This window comes from Triplophysa rosa, linkage group LG4 (assembly GCF_024868665.1).
Source record: "Triplophysa rosa linkage group LG4, Trosa_1v2, whole genome shotgun sequence".
Classification (NCBI taxonomy): domain Eukaryota; kingdom Metazoa; phylum Chordata; class Actinopteri; order Cypriniformes; family Nemacheilidae; genus Triplophysa; species Triplophysa rosa.
Genome location: NC_079893.1, coordinates 6885395 through 6899437, shown reverse-complemented (window position 1 = coordinate 6899437; position 14043 = coordinate 6885395).

Below are 14043 nucleotides of genomic sequence, written 5' to 3'. Positions count from 1 at the left end.
GTCTCATACTTGTCAAATCCTTCGTCACATAGCGCGTTTCGAACACAGTTTGTTTTCATGAACAGTCTACAGTTAGGTGACCTGGGAAGGGATTTTGCATTGGGAGTATTGAAGTAGCTATGTCTACAAAAGACCATGAAGTGACTTTTTACTTTAATATTTGTGAGGTCTTATGTCAGTAAGTTTAAAATCTATAAAACTTTAAATAATTTCCTTCGAAATGGTCATGCGAAATTTTTAAGTCTAACCCGTGTGTGTGCGTGCGTGTGTGCGTGTGTGTGTGCGTGCGTGCGTGTGTTTTACTGACAGGTGTGTGCAAGAGGCCGTCACACATCGGTGCTTACCCCTCTGTCTCGCCACATGAGTCCATCCCACCTTCTATGTTTCAACTTCTCTCTTTCTGTGTGTGTGTGTGTGTGTGTGTGTGTGTGTGTGTGCGTGCGTGCGTGCGTGCGTGCGTGCGTGCGTGCGTGCGTGCGCGCGTCTTGTAATTTTTACTTACCTCTGCCATCCTGTGTGCGTCACTCTTAATTGTTTCCCAGGCGCCGCAACCTGAATTGAATTCAGCACAAAGTTCCCCCCTTCAAATCCTCTGTCATTCACGGATCCCAACACTATCTCCCTCTTTACACCCGCAAACACGCACTTGCCGACCTTTTCTCTTTGTAATTAATTACCTGAGAATAACCGCCGAGTTTTAAGAGCGCCTTTGGTCTCTCACGTATTGTGCCTAATGCAAAATTGCTTGTGTTTGTATTTTTGGTGCCTTTTCGCCGCAGTTATTTATACTGTATATTTACTCTCCGACTCTGACCTGGTAATAGCTGCGTTTGTTTACCCATTAGATATGGTCTCCCGTGGCGGCAAAATGAACCGTAAGCATGTCGTGTCTGTGGGAGGTGTTGGCATGCCGGTCATGAGCCTGTCACCGGCCGTGTCATTACAATCTGAGGCATACGTGTGAAATTCACCAACAGAACGTGTCCCCTGTCAATCCAAAAATCTTAACAAAGGACCGTGCCCATGTTCTCCTGTCACTCTGTTGCCCGGTCATTAGATGGTTACGGCGCTATAAATGCTCCATCTTGCTGTCTCACTGGGACACCGACTAAACTTGGTATCTGAGTTCGAGACACGAGGTGAACCCCGCCCAGAGTTTGAAGTCAACAAACATTCATGCACACATAAAGGGATGGTTCACACAAAAATAAAATTATGTCAGCAAAACCTATACATGACACTATTCTGTGAGACACAAAAGAAGATATTTTGAGAAATGTCTCGGTGGTTTTGTGCCCATACAATGGAAGTCAATGGGGACTAATGTTGTGTGGTTACCAACATTCTTCAACGTGTCTTCTTTTGTTTTCACCACAAAAAAATATATAGGCTCGGTTTGGAATGACATGAGGGTGAGAATTTTCATTTTTGTGTTAACTATCCCTTTAAGAAGTTTTGATCAAAGGCAGTTTATCAATATGGCGGCTGTGTGTTAGGAGGCACATTGAAGTAAACAAATTCTAGTTTAATTTTTGGTTTTTGTTCTTATTGCTTATTTGATTGTTATTCAAATGCAATGTTGGAGATGGATGTTTAAATGAGATGTACTCAGCGCCTACTACAGTGGTTCCCAAAGTGGATGCCGCCGAATCTAAGCTTTTTTCCAGTACCATATAATAATCTTTTACATCACATATTTTAAAATATATCAAAACACCAACATATGAGCATGTCCAAACGAAACTGAAAATACGCGAAAAAACATATTTCATACATATGTAAAGTTTAAATATCTTTTTTACCGCCACTTGAACTGTTCCCAGGAGAGAATCGCTCCGCTCAGCTCCGCCCATTATACTGATGCGCGCTCATGTGGGACACCCAGCTGTCTCGTGTTGGTTTCGCCGTTGCCAGGTCCGTACCCTAGTTCGATTGCTCCCCCTGCTCCCGCTGGACTGCGTTCATTATTTTGGGGTCCGAACCGCGGGTCGTTTGCGTCATCAAGCCTGCAGCTGTTTACCCTGTCGCTTAACGACGACGCAGGAGAAGGTGGCAAAATGCATTACATTGCTCGCTTCACTTTTATACATTTTTGTTTTTGAACCGTTAGTTTTGTTTCCAAAGCTTCAGTAGCCTACATAACTGCACTTTCGTCTATGAATGTACTGCAAATGCTCTTAAGATCGCTGAAGGCGAACAGAAATGAGATGTGCAGCTCTCTGCTTGGAGCGCGTCAGTCACGCTCGTCAGAAAAGTGAGTGAAACACGCACACATTTTTTACCAAATAATACGTCATTAATAGCGGTTCACTTCCGCGATTTAGTACGATTGCGTTCATATCAGCAGCGAAGCGTACTGGAGTTCACATGAACCGCACCCAGACCTCCCTTTTTAAGCGTACTCGGGTACAGTTCGCGGGTGCTCACCCGGGTTCAGAAGACAGTTCACATCACCCAAACGAACCGAACTCTGACGTTAATCGAGCCCGGGTGCGCACCAAAAGTGCTAATGTGAGACCGCCAGACTGCGCCGTCAGTGTGCTGTTGCCGTTTTCAACCTTGTACTTGTGTGAGCTAGGTTCTCATCCCTGGCGTACGCGAAAAACAAAAAAAGGCAGCGCCTGTCAGTGGAGCACGATCCACAATCTACCCCCGTATCAAGAGGCTGTGCTCCCAAAAGCAGGCACATGTAGCTCATTAAAATACCCATAACACGGTTCCATGCACAGGTATTTTAGATTCCTTTTTAGGTTGTAAGGTCAAGTTTAAACAAAGCAAATAAGAACCTAAATTATTATTTAAAGAATTAAGTATCAATCTTTATTCTAATGTGTTTTGTTCCAACGATTCCCACATACGGCAAATGGTTCATATCTATAAGATCTGTTTACATGTGTCATCGAGTTGTAAATGACAGAGGGTTCATTTAAATGATTTGTTTCACCTCATATAATGTCCGTTGTAATGCATTTGTAATAAATTCATGCAGCTGTTTATACTTCATTTGTTGTTTGCTCATCTGGATTTAATTTTATATATGTATGTACGCATGTACATTTAGTTAAATCAGGGTTGGGGTGCCGTAGGAAAAAAAAACACTACGAAGTGGTGCCTTGCTTTCAAAACGTTTGGGAACCACTGGCCTACTACATAACCTGTGTTAATGGTTATGTATTCATTTAATAAATAAACATATTTAATAATTACTTCAGGTGATTTCATTTTAAGAATGTTTAGATAATTGTAAATAAAAAGCCCAAAATATGTTTTTTCCAGTGCAGGCTTTCATGAGACCGGGCAAGCTTAATCGAATTTTTGTGCTGTGTTATTGAGCTTTAATTGCAACGTTTCTGTTGCGCTTATGATTTATTGAAAATGGCCACTTTGGACAAGACGAAATACAAAACGATAAGCGATAGAGCTCGTGAAGAAGTAGCACAAGTGTCAGGGCAGTGCATGTGTGCGTACGTGAGTAAAGTGCTCATGTTTAAACCCCTGTGCTTCATTATATCTTGATGATTTTGCTTCAGTATAATTAAGTGCAGCCCGGATCTTTGCTGCATGCATATGCGTGCACACATGCATATACATGCGCTTACACATAAGCAAGAAAGAGCCACAGTGCCATCTATTGATCAGACAGCCTGTGCTCTCTCTCTCTCTCTCTGGGTGTAGGGTGCAGAGAGACAGGCTCTTCCATCATGTTCCTTTCGTATCAATAACGGGGAGACACAGCAGTGCTACTTTGCAGAGGGAGCTTGTTTGTGTTGTTGTGAGTCTATGTGTGTGTGGAGAGAAGATATATGGCATATGGCAGGGAAAACACTGAGAAAGTGAGTGAGTGAATGTTTCAGCATTTTGGAAGCAGAGGCCCCGGACTCCTCAGATATCTCAAATAAATATGTTTGGATGTGTCACGCTGGATAAATTTTAGAAGATGGAGCAGGCAAAATACCCTCTCTCTGTCTTCTTTTCTTTCAAAGTCTTAGATTCTCAACATTTTCGGGCTGTCTACACTAAGATTGTTTGAGCTGCAGAGTGTTCAGTAGCAAAGGACCAGTCAGCTGTGAGCCTGAGGTTAGGCTTCAGCAGCAGTAAAATAAATGAATTTCTTTGTTATCTCACTTACTTCAACAGAAATGTATGTTTAAATTGACTTTAAATGAGCTACTTAAAGGCAGAATAGGTGATCCTGATTTCCAACCAGCATGACAAAAACATTTTCTGGACAGGATCACCTATTCTGCCTTCATTTAAAGTCAATTTAAACATACCTTTCTGTTGAAGTAAATGAGATAGAGTGGGGCTTTACTATTGTTCTAGTAACTGTACATTTTTGTACGATTTACATTGTGCGAATTCGTACGAAATAGCCACCTCGTAAAATAGTTACGAATTCCTGTGAGACAGGTTGGGCAAGCTAATCATTTATTTATTTCGCTGAAATAGTCGAAAAAGAAATGAACCAGAACCAGAATGTGCTGTTATTTGATGCATATCATCACTATTTGAATAATGGCCTAGAACAAACTGTTGTGTTATCAAGAATGGAAGATACTATACATAACGTTACTGTATATATGCATAGATTTGAACTAGCGGTGATACGCGCAATGTTTTCGATGTAAAAATAGGAGGAATGACTCGTCCGTTTTAAATAAACATAACACATGTTCTAGGAAACACAGACAGCTCTATAGTTTCTGCTGTCAGAGGTCAAGATCGGGGGCATCAGCCAAAAGACACACTCAACATTCTTATTCACATCTTGCCATAAAAGAATCTGACAAGTGCTGTAAAGACTCCAAAAATCACTCTGTACAAAAACAGACTCTTTTCCCCAGTTAATGCACACTCATGTTTTAACACTAGGATGTTCCCAAAGCAACTGTAGATAACCAAGTCAAGGTTAGGCCCCTTATCCATTTTGGTTAGCAAGAGACCATCAGAACCATGAGTGGATCTATTTAGGTCTTTATATAGCTATGCCTACACCCAAGAGAGAGATGAATGTAGAGATGGAGAAAAGAAAGATGACCGTTTACCACAGCCAGAGTGTCAGCTTTAGGGTCCTACATCATGCCATACACATCACACCATCTAATGGCATGTAATAATCCCCCCTGAAGACTAAATATCCTTAATGTGTGGGCTCAGCAGAATGGATCTCCAAATGGTTGCCATATGGATCCTTCCAATCCAGATCGAATAGACGTCGTAGTGACCATAGTGAATGGTAATATTAGAAGGAGATGCATTCAATTTGATTGGACAAAATGTGTAGTGCAAAATGAGTCATCGATATTTTTGGATTCCTGTGAAAAAGAAACTGTACATTTGAAAATGCTATACACAAGAGGTGCACTCAATCTAACTACTGTATAAAAGTCAAATACAGCTATACATATTTCTTTGTATTCCTAGTGTTTGTGTGTGTGGCATTAGAAAGAAAGAGTCCCTTAAATGAGAGCGTGAAGGTCACGTCCATGGTCGGTGTGATTTAAAGGCCCTGAGCTGTCACCGTAGAGATGAAGTAGTTGCTAAGGGTTGCCGTTGCCATCCGTTTAGTGGCTAGTAATGTTCAGTGTGTGGTCATCCTTACTGCTGTCGGGTTCTATCATGCCTTTTTTCCTTCAAACCCCAAGTGCTTACTCCATTCACCCCTTCATATCTACCCATGACAGAAGTCTGGAGTATACCTCAGAGAGACCACTTCACCCTGACAAACACACACACAGAGGATCTCCTCTCTCTAACCTCCTCTGTAGATTTGCCATTTCCATTCTGCCTTGATTCGAAATGTCTGTGGGGAAAGACTTTGCACTTCACTTTCTTATACTCTTATCATATCTTTATGTGTTCGTGTGTTACAGAGGGTAAAGGTCTGAGGATCTTCAGTACCAAAAAACCTGTATTGAATGACCATTTATTATGTACATTATATTCAATATACAGTGTGTATTTCTATGTATCTTTAATTATAAAATATATCATTCAAATATAAAAATAATCATACTCTTCAAGGTGTCACAATATACCAGTGATACCAGTAACCGCGGTTTTACAACCACGATTATAGATACCGTTCTAATTTTACACATACAGTATTGTAAATGATTTAGCACTTGTTTAAACTTTTGCCTTAAGAGACACAATGGTTACATACTCTCTCTTTCCACCTCACTACACTCATATTTTCAGTGTAATTCATTGGCCTAAAAAACACAAAATAAAACAAATTAAAGGTGAATTTGACTCATAGTACCAATTATATTCCAACAGATATTGTGATAATATCGTCACCATTGATTATTTGGCCACGATAACCATGTTGTGAAACTCTGATATCGTGGCATCGGTTTCCAAGATATTTTTTTCTCGACAAAAGTTGAAAGTTGAAGTTTAAAAAATGTAGTCACTAATTTAAGAAATGTGTCATTGCTGCATTGCTTGAGCCTTCTTGAGAAGAAAAATCAAGGTAAATATCAAAAGTAAACACATTATTTATTCTCTGTTGTATGTATTTAGGGCACACTAACTAAGAAAATGATGAGAAACTAATTTTATTCCAAAAATGTCATTTCCACAAATCATTTTATGAACACAATACATAACTGGTGATGTACATAACTTGGAAAATAAAAACTGACTAGGCCTATCTATAAATCTTTCTTAACTTCCGGTAGACCTCCACAAAGAATCAATAACTGTTGCGCAATTTTAATGTATTTTAATACAATTAATATACAAATAAACAATTAATAATACGATAAATTAAATATAAAATGAATTGTTACGTTATAACCAAACACAGACCAGAAGTTGACTTCGGGCCACGCGTGTGCGACCGATGAAACCATTTCACATACATAAATATATATTTGAGGGATTTGTATTTCCACTGCCTCATATTAGATGTTTAAAATATCGCTGCTCAGTTCAGCGAATCATTTGTCACACTGGTGTGAATTTTTTTGCCCATGAATTCCTACTCCTGGAGTGAGATCCAGAAGTATTTTAAATTCTAGTTGAAGTCCTGATGATTCCAAATGGAGGGCTCTTGATTTTAAATGACACATTAGATGATTCTCAGCGGTGATGGCCCTCTGATCTTGGCACGTGTGTCTTTATTTTTAGCGTCATTTCTGTGAGACGTACAAGCACTTGAAGTCCTGATTAGCTGTTGCACTCTGCACTGTCAAAGTAAAATTAATTGTAATTAATTCCGAATGGCATCACATGCTTGCAGATGTCTCATGGCAGCTGGAATATATCAAAATCAGGTAATGTGATGATGATGCTTATAAAGTCTGTTATAAAGCTGGAGGTTTTAATTCCTTTAAAAACGAGTAGGTTTCTTTTTGAAGTGGTTGTAACGGCAGGATCTATTCTAAAGCGCATGTTTTCAGAATGTCATGTTTGGTAATTGAAAGAGTTTGAAATCTGAAGGGAATTTAATCTACTGACTCGTAATTTTTAAAACGTAACTGTGAAATTATATTTTGACAAAATTGTAATACATTCAGCATTATCCATGGACAAATGATACGATATATGATATTATATTATATATGATACGATATGGTATGGTATACGGTGTGATAGGATATGATATTATATGTGATGCGGTACGATATGATCATTTCTGTGCGCTGCGGTACATTATGATATATTATGCTGTGGTATATGATACTGTATGTTATGATATGTGCTACGATACAGGACGAGACGAGATTAATAAATATTAAATATATATATTTTTAGCAGGCTTTTAAATTAAATATCTTACTATAGCTGTTTGGTCAAATGAGACTGAGAAACTTTTGTTGATTGAGTCTCACAGTTGTATTGCATTCAATGTTGCCAACTCCAGAGGCTCCAGTTTTATAGTTTGGAATCTAGCATTTAAAGTCAGGAACTTCAGAAGCTAGATGAGTTTTATAAATAAACAAGTAAATAAAATAACTAAATACATGAGCAACAGTCAGAATTACAGTGTGGGAGGAAATATTTCCCCGAGGCGAATGAAGCGTAGGAACGATGAGAGAAAATCAGGGTGGATAAAGACAGAGCAAAGAGAGAGGATCCAGAATTCAGACTGCTAAATCTGAAAATAAGATTTTACACTGGATATGATAGCAGTGGAGGCATCAAAGGATACCTCTCATCACATTTCAGCTTGTTTCTTGGAATTTAGGAATCAGAGCTTTTGTTCATAACTTGTGTGTGCGTGCATGTGTGTGTAAGTCAAAACTTGTTTTCCACCCTTTGCACCCTCTAAAAATGGACATTGCTTATTGTGATACCCCTATACTTCCTGTTTTCTGTCTTTTGTGTTCGTACGACTGATCCATTGCAGTGTACTATATGAAAGCTAACCTTGTTTGCTTTGATTCACTGAACACAATTCCACTCCGTTGTCCAGAGATTCTCTGTTTTCATTTGTCCTTTCTGTCCACCACTGCAATCTTCTGTATTTTATGTCATGCTTTTACAGGACACTGTGATTTCTGGGTCCCTACATTGAATGTTTCCTTTAATAACCAGTATAAATTAACACAAACGAAGATATTTTGAGAAATGTTGGAAAACAAACAGTTCTGGGGCACCTTTGACTGCCATTTTAATTTTTCCAACTATGGTAGTCAATGGTGCCCCAGAACTGCTACTGTAACATTCTTCCAAATATCTTTGTTCAACTGAACACAGAAATGTATACGTAAGGAATTATTATACCACGGTTACCACACCACAGGACATTGTTCAAATGTTTAATTTCAATGTTTGTCATGTTATCGTCTTTTAAATGCTGTTGATGTTAGAACTACTTTCTTGCGCATCTCATAGAGCGAACAGACTCTTGAGCTTGAGCCACGTGGTGTGTGTGTGTGTGCGTGTGCGTGTGTGTGTGAGAGAGAGAGAGCGAGCGAGAGACCGCGCCCACACCTGCGTGTTTGCAGCAATGTGACAGAAAGCCAGAGATAATAATATTATTTATTCCTCGTATTGTTTGTATCACAGCAGTAAAAAAAATCACGCCAACTTAGTAGGTCTATCAAAATATATTTGTCATCAGTTATAAGCAGCATGAAGAGGAAAACGAACCTTTGTTTATTTGTTATTTTATTTATTCGATTTCAGTATATGTATTTCTTTATTGCTTTTGAAATGCTTTGTTTAATGAAACGAAACTTTGCACGCGTTTCCATTAACAGTAAAGTTTGACATTATAAACGTCAGATCAAGAGCAGGGTGCTGTGTGCGGTGATGGCCTGTAGGCTACACTATAACCTTTCTGTTGTTTAAACTTGGCGAAGTGATATGGGACTGTAATTCGGTCAGCAGACCTGGAACACCTTCATAGGTGTGCATTTACCGAAAGTTAATGCTTACCCAAAGAACGTTTGTCAACCAATCAGATTGAAGCATTCAACAGCCCCGTGGTATAAAGGTGAGTATTTCATGACAGAATTTTCATTTTTGGGTGAACTGTCCCTTTAATTTATGAGGATTAATACACATTTGATTCTTATGAAATCCAATTTACAGGAGGAGCAGGATCACGTTTAAATTCCAAAGGAGACAGAATGTAACCCAAACTCCAAATACATTGCTTAAAACATCTGGATTTGGTCTTAAATGGAAAATGCTGGTTGCATGCCTGCACTTTTTACGGGCATATAGTCTTTAAAACAACAGTTGACTAGTTTGCATTATTTTATGTCCCTTCATAAAAGCCTTTATTGCAAAAGATAATACTTCATGAAAAGGTTTACAAGGCATTTTCCACACATTTCTGCAGAGTTCAGCATGTGACGTGGCAAAAATAGGCACGGCGCGGAAACTGCTTTCAGCGGCTCTCCTGGGCCTGCTAACTCGTGAGGTGCGGATGCTGTAACCTGTTAACGTTGGCGGCGGAATAAAAAACGTCGCACAGGATGTGCCAAACGGACCTTAAAGTGTGACAAGACAACAGTTTTGTTCGACTTACCAGAATACATTCACCAGTCAGCAGACGTTATGAGTTTTATCAGCTTTGTCAAGGTTGCAACCTGAGCATGCCTCACCTGATAAATAATATAAAAAACATGAGATGGTTCGTGCAGTGTCAAAAAGGAGAAAGTCACATAAGAAGGCAAGAGATATAAAAATGGATAGGACTGAGCTTTTCCGACTTTAATCCGAGTGCGAGACTTGATCCATTGGACATGCAGATGAGCGTTTCCGTGGGCAGAAAGAGAAACACAGTTACTGTAACTGGAGTGAGACGTGTCAGTTTTATCTGTTGCCTTCTACATCCCGATATTGCCGCAGCCGTAGTGATAAAGGATCAAATGAGTCAGCCGAAGCCATAATAAAAATTATGCATTACAATGGCTTATGAAATACAACGTTAATACGATGGCAGGCCCGTAATGTGTGCGTGGAGCTCTTTAATTGAGAAGAGGCCATGACGTATCTGCCATTTTCTGTTCATTAAGCAAGACGACTTGATTAACCAATTGATGATTTTCCATTGACTTCTTTGATGTTTTACTAAATGGCTATTTGATGTTTTGTGTGGTAATTAGTGTGTAGCAGAATCAATTAAGCCTCTGCAATTCCTCCTAAGTCTTTTTAAATGGCTATAGACATGCATTAGAAACCAGAGTCTCTCCTGCAGTGAAATATGAGTTTCGTATGCATTTTACAGAACTAGACCACATGTAATAGAATTTAACAGTCTATCAACTGCCATACAAATGATGCTCAGAAACAAACTGTACCCAACTTAATTTCACACATCGTTGTGTTGCAGAATGCGTCAGAATGCAATTCGTGATGAAGCGAATAAGTGCGCATTTTCAGTATGTTTGATATAAAGGATGTTATAAAGGGTATTCGCGAAATCCATGTTTTTCTGCAGCTGTTTTGTTTTTTTATTATCATGAAGGCACAATAGTGTATCCTGCTGAGAAATTAGTCACACTGTTGACAAGCAGCAGCCTGTGTATGCTAGCAGGACAACAAAGCAGCTTGTTACATTTTTCAACAGAGCAATTTTGTAAAATAATGCATCCTCTTATCAGATATTGAGTAATAGAATCTGAAAGCTTATCAGCTATTGAAAAGAACATCTTACGTAAAACAGATTCAATAAATAAAGCCCCTTTAGATAATTGACTAGCTTACCTAACTCTTGCCAGTTTTTTTCTAGAGAGGAGGGTTTAGTGAGACAGGAAATTATATGAGAGAGAGGGGTACAGGAGTCGTGAAAGGACCATGAGACAGCGCTCCAACTCGGGTCGCCCACAGCGCTTTTTGCTCAACATGTCGGCACGCTATCCGCTGAACCACTGGCGCCAACATTGCAAGCATTTTTTTAGTTGCCAGCCAGCGCAAGAATGAGAGTATTTTCTTCTATCAATTATGAACTTACAATATATCAAATTAGAAAGCCTCTGCTTTTAAACACACACACACAAAAACATGTTATTCTGTTTTCGTATGTTCGTTTTTATCTCTTCCTGAATGTGGGAAGTTTTCTTAAAAAATCCAACATTCAAAAAAGCTGAGAAAATTGTGTTTTTGTCAAATACTTCATCCAGATGCTTGTTTTTGGATCTGTAAATGCTGTTTTCACCCCCTACTGTATAACAGTGAAAACAGTCTTGTTATAAATGAGTGAAAATCTTGTCAATGGCGGGAAATGAGTTAACAGACTGGAATACGACCATTTTGGAACTTATTTAGGTGCCGATTTCGTATAAATTTGTAATGAAAATTGTACTAAAAAAATACGATTATTTGGAAAAAAGAATGAAAAGTACCGCAGAGATGACGTATTTTTGTAGGCCAACCCGCAAGTTAGCGCCCCACTGGTTCCTTCGATCGAAAGCCTATGGATTTTTCCCAGACGTAAAAAGCTAACATGATGCTATAAACAGACTACACTATGATCGCTCGATAGCAATGTCACCACCACCAAGCTTCCGACAACCTTTTCAACTTTATTATCATGTTACCTGGTTAGTAATTACTCCGTGAATTAATCCCCAACAATATTTTTAGAGATTTATGTCCGTGTTGCATTATTTGTGTGATGACGTTTAATGTCCCCACCAAAGGATGTAGTTGCTTTTAGCAACTTGTTAGCAACCGTTTTTAAGATGCGATAAAGCTATCAAAAATCACGAGCGGGTTACAACTGTTGCGTTTTATGTCATAGAATAAAACGTGAAAATGTTTAGAGGTATTGAGAGGTTAACCACAAACTTTTCATTTAACCAAAAACCGATTCAAAAAAACCCATTGACTTGGGTGATGGAACCGTAAGTGCTAAAATGCTATCTCTGGGTTTCGCATACAAAAATGCGTCATCTCTGCGGTACTGTATTGGAACAAAAGTAGATTGTACACAATTGAAATAAATGACATACGAATTCATGCCGTCAACCTTCACATTTTACAAGCATGTGCTTTCCCTGGGAATCAAACAGGACCTTGGCGTGTCTAGCATTCTACCAGTTAAGCTAAATGAAAGATTTGGCTCTACTTGTCAACTTGACCATATATAGCGTCGGGACGCACACCACAAAACATGTTCACAAACAACAAATTCCACCATGACCTTAGTTCACTTTTGAGCATGACCTCTAAATGTCTCGTAAAAAGACCATTGGCACCATCTCATGCTTCTCCCCAGCCTCCTCATCTTTCTAATGGGCTTAGTATTGACAGAACATCTGAGAGTATCCAGCTAACATTTTCAACCCCGTCTGTCCACCTTTATGCCCACACTAAGTTCAATTCTGTTATTTGGTGATTTAGTGTTTCTGTCGGCCCCGCATGCCGTGCCCCGGGTGGACCCTCTCATCTCAGTCTCACCCAGTCATCTGTTTTCCCGTGCGCCGTGATTGGGTTATATCGAAATATTCATTCATCACACGGAACGACCTTTATTCAGCTATCAATCAGAGAGTGTCGCGCGGTTAAAGGCTCTGCTCGGTAACCCCGCTCCCTCTAGCACTTCCACACAACACAAACAACCCGATAATGTTGTGTTGCCTGCCACAGTCTCTTATTACTGCCTCCCAACTTAGATTTATCATCCCTCCCTTTAAAATCTGTAAAAATAACCTCCGCTTTGTGAGGGAGGTTTTTTGATCATCCTTTACCGTTAGGCCCCGTCTCTTATAGCTGCCTTTAATGGGCTCCACTGATGTGTCTGTGCGTGAGCGCGAGAGTGTATAATACTAATGTTTATGATGATGACAAAGTTATAAAGGAAAATATTCTCCCTGAGAGCTCTTTTTAGTCAAAACGCTTGCATTGCCATGGAAACACCTTTAAAGACATCGTTGGAGCTCTGAGCAAAATGATTGAGATTTTTACGATAAACAGCATTAAATACTACATGGTGATGCTTGCTGGTGCAAAACTATGGCGTCAAAAGAGCCCATTCCCATCACAGCTCTAAACATCGAAATGATCATGATATACGATGCTTTGTAAACTGTCACTAAACACTATTGCAGGTCTCAGTGTTCGAAACATTTGATTGTTAATGTGTTTTTCAACAGATGAAAATCTGTATTTTAGTACAGATATTACCTGCCTGTGACAAATAGATAAAATGGGCAAAAGAGACAAGCAAACAGGTCCATTAGGTACATAATGGAATTAAATAACAAACATGATTCATTCTCTGTTCTTTGTTGTTGTTGTTTTGGTTTTGAAAAGCAGTGACAATAATCTCCCCGGACCTCTTCAGCTTTCAGGTTTGTTGCTAATGCGAAGTCAATGAAATCAATTGTGTTTTTGTGTGTACAACTAGCAGAGGTACAATTGAAAACATGTCAGTGTCCAGTCCACCCATTCATTTTTGAACAGGCGTCCTATCAATTACGAAATGTCAGTGCATAAATTATCCCTGATTTAAAAAACATGAGTGGAAGGCCATCTGATTGACTTCGCTCCGCTCCTAACAAGAAGCAATTTGTACTCCGCTATGTCCCCAAGTGAATAGATTACATGTGGAGAGAACAAATGTGATTACTGTGA